The following is a 6,180-nucleotide window of genomic DNA, read 5'->3' on the forward strand; positions in this document are numbered from 1 at the left end:
TTAACACTTCCTGGCTGTGTGACCCTGGGCAAGTCATTTAACCCCAATTCCCTCAGCAAAAGCAAAAAAAAAAATGTAAATATTAAGATTTCAATGTCAAAGAGACAGGAGTTATTTAGTGGGATTAGTAGTCAGGAGTTGAGATCTGTGTTTTTATTTGTTTAACATTTTTCATCAATTACATAGATAAAGGTTCACATGATGGGCTCATTAGATTTATGGAGGACCTCAGCATTTAGCCTGGCATATAGTAGGAACTGAAGCAATGTTCATTGATTGACCAAGCTGGTCAGAAAACCTAACATATTCTGTGACCATCAGGATTCAAAAAATTCTTGAATTGTGCATATCCATTGATCCACAGTACCACTGCTAATCTGTAATCCCAAAGAGATTAAAAGGTGGGGGAAGGACCTACTTGTATTAAAAATATTTATAGATGCTCTTTTTGTGGTGGCAAAAAATTGGAAATCAAGGGAATATCTGTTAACTGGGAATGGCTGAAGAAATTGTAACATATAATTGTAATTGATGGGATACTTATACTATAAGAAATGTGGAGGAGGAGGATTTTTAGAAAAACCTGGAAAGACTTGCATGAATCTATACAAAGCAAAATGAGCAGAATCTGGAAAACATTGTAATTGCAATATTATATGATCAAAGAACTGTGAATGATTTAGCTATTCTCGGCAATATAATAATCCAAGACAACCCCAAAGTACATATGATGAAAAATGCTATTTGCTTCCAGAGAAAGAACTGATGTTGTCTGAATACAGACTGAAGCATAATATTTTTCTCTTCCTTCCTTCCTTCCTTCCTTCCTTCCTTCCTTCCTTCCTTCCTTCCTTCCTTCCTTCCTGCCTTCCTGCCTGCCTTCCTTCCTGCCTTCCTGCCTGCCTTCCTGCCTGCCTTCTTTCCTTCCTTCCTTCCTTTTCTCCCTACTGCTTTTCTTCTAGTCTTCTTGCACAAAATGTCTAATTTGGAAATGTATATATATATACATATATATATATGTATTAATAATCTGTATCAAATTGCTTACTATCTTAGAGAGGAAAGAGAAATAGAATTTGGAACTCAAAAACTTAAAACAATATTTAAAATTGTACATATGTAATTGGTGGAAATGAAATGTCATTTTTTAAAACTAAATTTTGTTTTTACAGATTTCTTGGGGAAGTGAAGATCATGGGCTGAATCTAACAAGATGAAATTCAGTAAGGTTAAATGTCAAGCTTTTATATATTGACTCAAGAAATCAGTGTCACAAGTGGGAAAGCACGCTTAGCTAATGGTTTCTCTGAAAACAATCTGGAATTTTAAAAACACTCTAGGCTCACTATACGATAGCCCAAAGAGTCGGTGTGTATGAAAATTAAGAGGGTCATCTCTAGAAATGAGGAGGTTATAATTCCTCTATATTCTAGAGTGTTTGGTTCAATTTTTGACACCACAGTAAAGGAAAGGCCATTGGTAATTTGGCAAGCATCCAAAGGAAAACCACCAGGAAAGTGTCATATCACAATCCATGTCATATCACAATTGATGGAAAGAGCTACACAAAAGAGCACACAAAGGGGACCTGATACTTGCATTTAATTATGTAAAGAGTTATTATATAGAAAAGGATGTGGATTTATTCTGTTTGGCTCCAGAGGGCAGAACCTAGAAGCAATGGGGAGAAGTAGTAAGAAGACAATTTAAGTTTGATATCAAGAAAACTTGCACATAACTATACCTGTGCAAAGTAGAAGGGCTGGTTACAAGAGGTTCTCCTTTTTGGAGGTTTTCAATCAAAGGCTGGATAATTACTTATCACTTATTCCACAACGGGGCTTCCCTTTACAAAAGGGTTCGTCTAGGGCCCCCTGAGCTCCCATCCAGCTCTCATATTCTATGATTCTGTAATAAGAAGAGATTTTCTAGTAATCAGAGCTAACCAAATGGGCTGCTTTGGAGGTAATGATGATAATAATAAATAATATATGAGGCACTTTACATATATTATCTCATTCAGTTCTTACCACAATCCTATAAGCCAGGTAATACAAGTCTTAATACCTCCATTTTAGAGATGAGGAAACAGTCTCAGAGGGTTTAAAATGCCCATCAGCACAAACCAGCGAGAAGGAATATTAGCCAAGTCCGGTGCTATTTCATCTGTACCACCATCTCTCTCCATCGGATTTCTCCCTCAGTGGGGGTTTGCAACCAGAGGGCAGAGGACCACTTGTGGATGTCACAAATAGAACTATTGCTCAGATGCTGGTTAGGTGAAATGTTCTCTAAGATTCCTTCCAACCCTCAGATTCTGCAGCCCTCCGAAGGGCAGGAAGCTAGCGAAGCCACTGACAGACAAAGCAACAAGACTGAGATGGCCTCTTTTCTTTATTCCTTCCTCCCCTCCTCAGCCTCCCTGGTTCCCTTGAGACTTTGAACTTGGAAAAGCCAGACTTGTCTCCATGGATACCAGCTGAGCAAAGTTTCTCTGCCTCCAAGCCTGAGAGAGGAGGGGCTAAGACCAAGGGTTGGGGCAAATGGAGGGGGTACTAGCCCCATTCCTAGATCCAGCTCCCTCTCCCAAAGGCACACTGCCCCCCCAGATTAAGGGGATTCCAAGAGGCAAGCAAGCAAGGAGCAGAGCCCCAGAGCTGGAGTACAGACTGGGTGTCTGATCCCAGCACTTTCTGCAATATGCTCTGTAGGGTTGGGGCACATTTTTTCCCTCTCTAGGTCTCAGTTTCCTCATCTATAAAATTAGGGCAGTGAATTAGATGGTCCCCGAGGTCCCTTCCAGCGCTGAAATTCTAGGACTCCGAGACTGAAGCAGAATATTCCACCTCTATCTTCACCCTCCGTTGGTAAGTCCTCAGCCTACAGACTCCATGGGGAGGTTAGTCAGCTGGATGACCTAAGTGGCCATTCAGTAAACCCCTATGAAGCATCAACTGTGTGCAGGGCCCTGGTCTGCACTGGTTCATCCTGACGTGGAGGTAGACATATATATGATCCATGGAGTCTGGAAGATTTGACCCAGATACACAAAACTACAATTCTAGACAGGATGCCCCAGGAGAAGGACGAACAAAAGGTTGGGGGCACCATAAAGGGGAGGCAGAGACACAGCGACTAGACAGAAAGAGGCAGATTTCTGGGGAGGGTGGAAGAGGAGTAAATCAAGAAGGCTTCTTGGAAGAAAAAGCTTTTCTTAGAATGCTCATTTGGATTTCAACAGGAGGAGATAGAAGTGGGTGTGGGGAAGGCATGTTAGAACCTCTTCTAGCTCCCAGTAATTACTGATGGCCCATCATATAGAAGGAAGAGACCTTAATATAGAAAAACTGAACAAATGGCTCTAAGTGGATGTCTTCCTGTTTATTGCACCCTTTGTTTCCACATACTGACCAGCAGTGGATGGAGTGCTAGACTTGGACTCAGGAACCCGAGTTCAGATTTTACTTAATATTTGTGTAGTCTTGGGCAAATCATTTAATTTTGACTCAATTTCCTCAATGGTAAAATGAAAATAATAGCACTTACTTCCCAGAATTGTTGTGAGGATTAAATAAGATAATAGTTGTAAAAAGTCTTTAGTACAGTATACATAGCAGGCATCCCATAAAGGAAGTCATGCAAGGCATTAGAGCATGGAATGACCAACACTGGATTATGGGAAGATGTCTCTGGGGATTTTTTGCAGGAAGAATTGAAAGGGAAAAAATGGGTTTTTTGACGTATTCTAATAGTCGACAAATGGCAGAGGGAAGTCTTGGGGAAGAAAAGAAGAACCAAGGAAAGGTGATGGTGGGAGAGAGAAAGAAGACAGGAAGAAGAGGAAGAAAGAAGGGGAGAAGAGATGGATAGAAGTAGAAAAAAAAGTGATGGGGTAATAATGGGAGAGAGAAGAGAAGTGAAAAGAAGAGAGAAAAAGAAGACGAGGTGGAGAAAGAATGAAAGGAAAGAAGAGAAGAGAGTTGAGAGGAGAGGAGAAAAGGAAAAAGAAAGAGAAGAAAGGAGGGAGAAAGGAAAAGGGGAGAGGAGAAATAAGGAGAAAGGGGAAGGAGGGATGGAGATATGGGAGAGGGAAAGAGAAATGGGAAAAGGAAAACGGAATAAGGGAGAAAAGAAGGGAGAAAAAGAAAGAGAGAAGAGAGGAATGGAGGAAAGGGGGAAAATAGAATTGAAGGGAGTGGGAAGAAAAGGAAAGGAGAGAGATGACGATAAGAGTGGAGGAAGAAGTAGGGATAGGAGGTGGGGCAAAGGGAGAGGAAAAAAGTAAAAGAGGAGATAGAAGAGAACAAAAATGAAGTGGAAAAATGAATTGAGGAAATGAGAAGGAAAAAGAGGAAAAAGGACAGGAAAGAAGATGAGAAACAAGGACAGGAAAAGAGAAAGGAGGAGGATTGGAGACAAGAGTGAGAAAAGAGAAGGGAGGAAGAAGGGAGCAGAATAAAAGGAGAGCTCTTCTTTAAGAGGAAAATAGGACGGAGACAGGAAACACAGGGCAAAACTCGAAGGGAAAAAGGCTAGATAGAATTTCCTTCCTGGAGCCAGGAACGCAGAATTATATATTTACTAATGATTGGAACTATCTATTTAATTAACTCCAATTTATCCTGTACACATCTCATTTGCAGATTGTATCTCCCATTATATCTTTTCTTCTGTCTTTGTGTTCCCAGTACTTAGCAGAATACCAGGCACTTTATAGGAACTTAATTAATGTCTGTTGATTTTTTCCAGGAAGTGGCTGTCCAATAGTAAATGATTGAGCCTGAGTCAAGATTGGAATCCACCTCCTCTGATTCTCAGTGCACCCCGTTGTCCACAATGGCACAATATGATGGGGTGTTGGAGGACTGGGAAGGGAAGGGATGCTCATTGACAAATTTTGGCTCTAGGAAGGAAGCTGTCCCACATTCCATTCCACCACGGATTATAGGAACTTAGAATACTGTAGTTTAAAAAAAAAAAAAAAAAAAAGGTGATTTTCAAAAATCACCTTGTCCACTCTGTCTCCCCACCCCTTGATATTTTACAGATAAGGAAATTAGATCCAGAGGAGAAGGTAAAGAAAAAAAGCTTGGCCAGATTTGCCCAGAGTCTATGATCTCAGTGGGTAAGGATTGTTTCAGAAGCTTTGGGAACCAAATCTTTCCTCAGTTTCTCCTATCTTTTCCCCAAGTCCTGTTTTTTCCTCCCCCTCTTCCTTCCTTCCTCTTCCTCTTTTCTTCCCTCTTCCTTCCTTTCTTCTCCTCATCCCTTTCCTCTTCCTCCTCTTCTTCATCCTCCTTTTTCCATGTCATTGTGCTGGGCGACATCTTGTGGGGAGATTTTGCCACTGCCCTGCCCTTTCCAGGTTGAAAGGATGATGAAGCTGAGAATATGGGGAGGAGCCAAATGTAATGGGGTCTTGAAAGCCAATTGCAAAATTTTTATCGTGAGTATTTACGCTTCTGAAATCAGCAAATGCTACAAATCAGGGCTGCATTGATGATTTTGTTGATTGATTAGGGCTAAGAAAGTGATGGAGAAAATATTAATGACGCAGATTTAACTGAAATGCAGAAAGCCAGCTGTGAAACATTTACCAGCATAACTGTGGTTGTGGGGGAGATTGGTTCTGATATGGGCTGGACTAATTGGCATCTGAGCTTCCCTTCCACTCAGATTCTGTGATTTTGCAACTGTCCTCCTTCCTACCCTTCCAGGGATAGTAAGAGGAAACCCCCAGAGAAATGGGAGGAGGAAGGAGAAGGGTGATTACTGATACGATTCATTAGAGAAAAGTCCAAGTATAAAATAAATCCTGTTTCAGGAAAAGCATTACTGGAAGCAGCAATTGTGACTCGGAATTAACTGCAATAGTCCAAGCAGGAGTCCATCAAGAGCTACAATACGAGGGAGAAACTATTACAGGCTGCTGTCTGCTAAATTGGAGTGGGTGACCACCTTTCTGATTGAAAAAGTGTTAGTTGGAGCTCAGAACAGAAGGAAGACTGAATTTAAGGACCTCAGTTTTCCTCTCTGTAAAAGAAAATGGGTCAGACTCAATGATCTCTTAAGTTCCTTCCAACTAAATTCTATGAGCTTGGTTGGGGGGAAGGCAAGGAACTGGGGAGTAAGGTATTTGAAGCCTAAACAATTTTTAAATGATTTACCCTAAAATTCCTC

Source organism: Sminthopsis crassicaudata, chromosome 1 (assembly GCF_048593235.1).
Source record: "Sminthopsis crassicaudata isolate SCR6 chromosome 1, ASM4859323v1, whole genome shotgun sequence".
Lineage (NCBI taxonomy): Eukaryota > Metazoa > Chordata > Mammalia > Dasyuromorphia > Dasyuridae > Sminthopsis > Sminthopsis crassicaudata.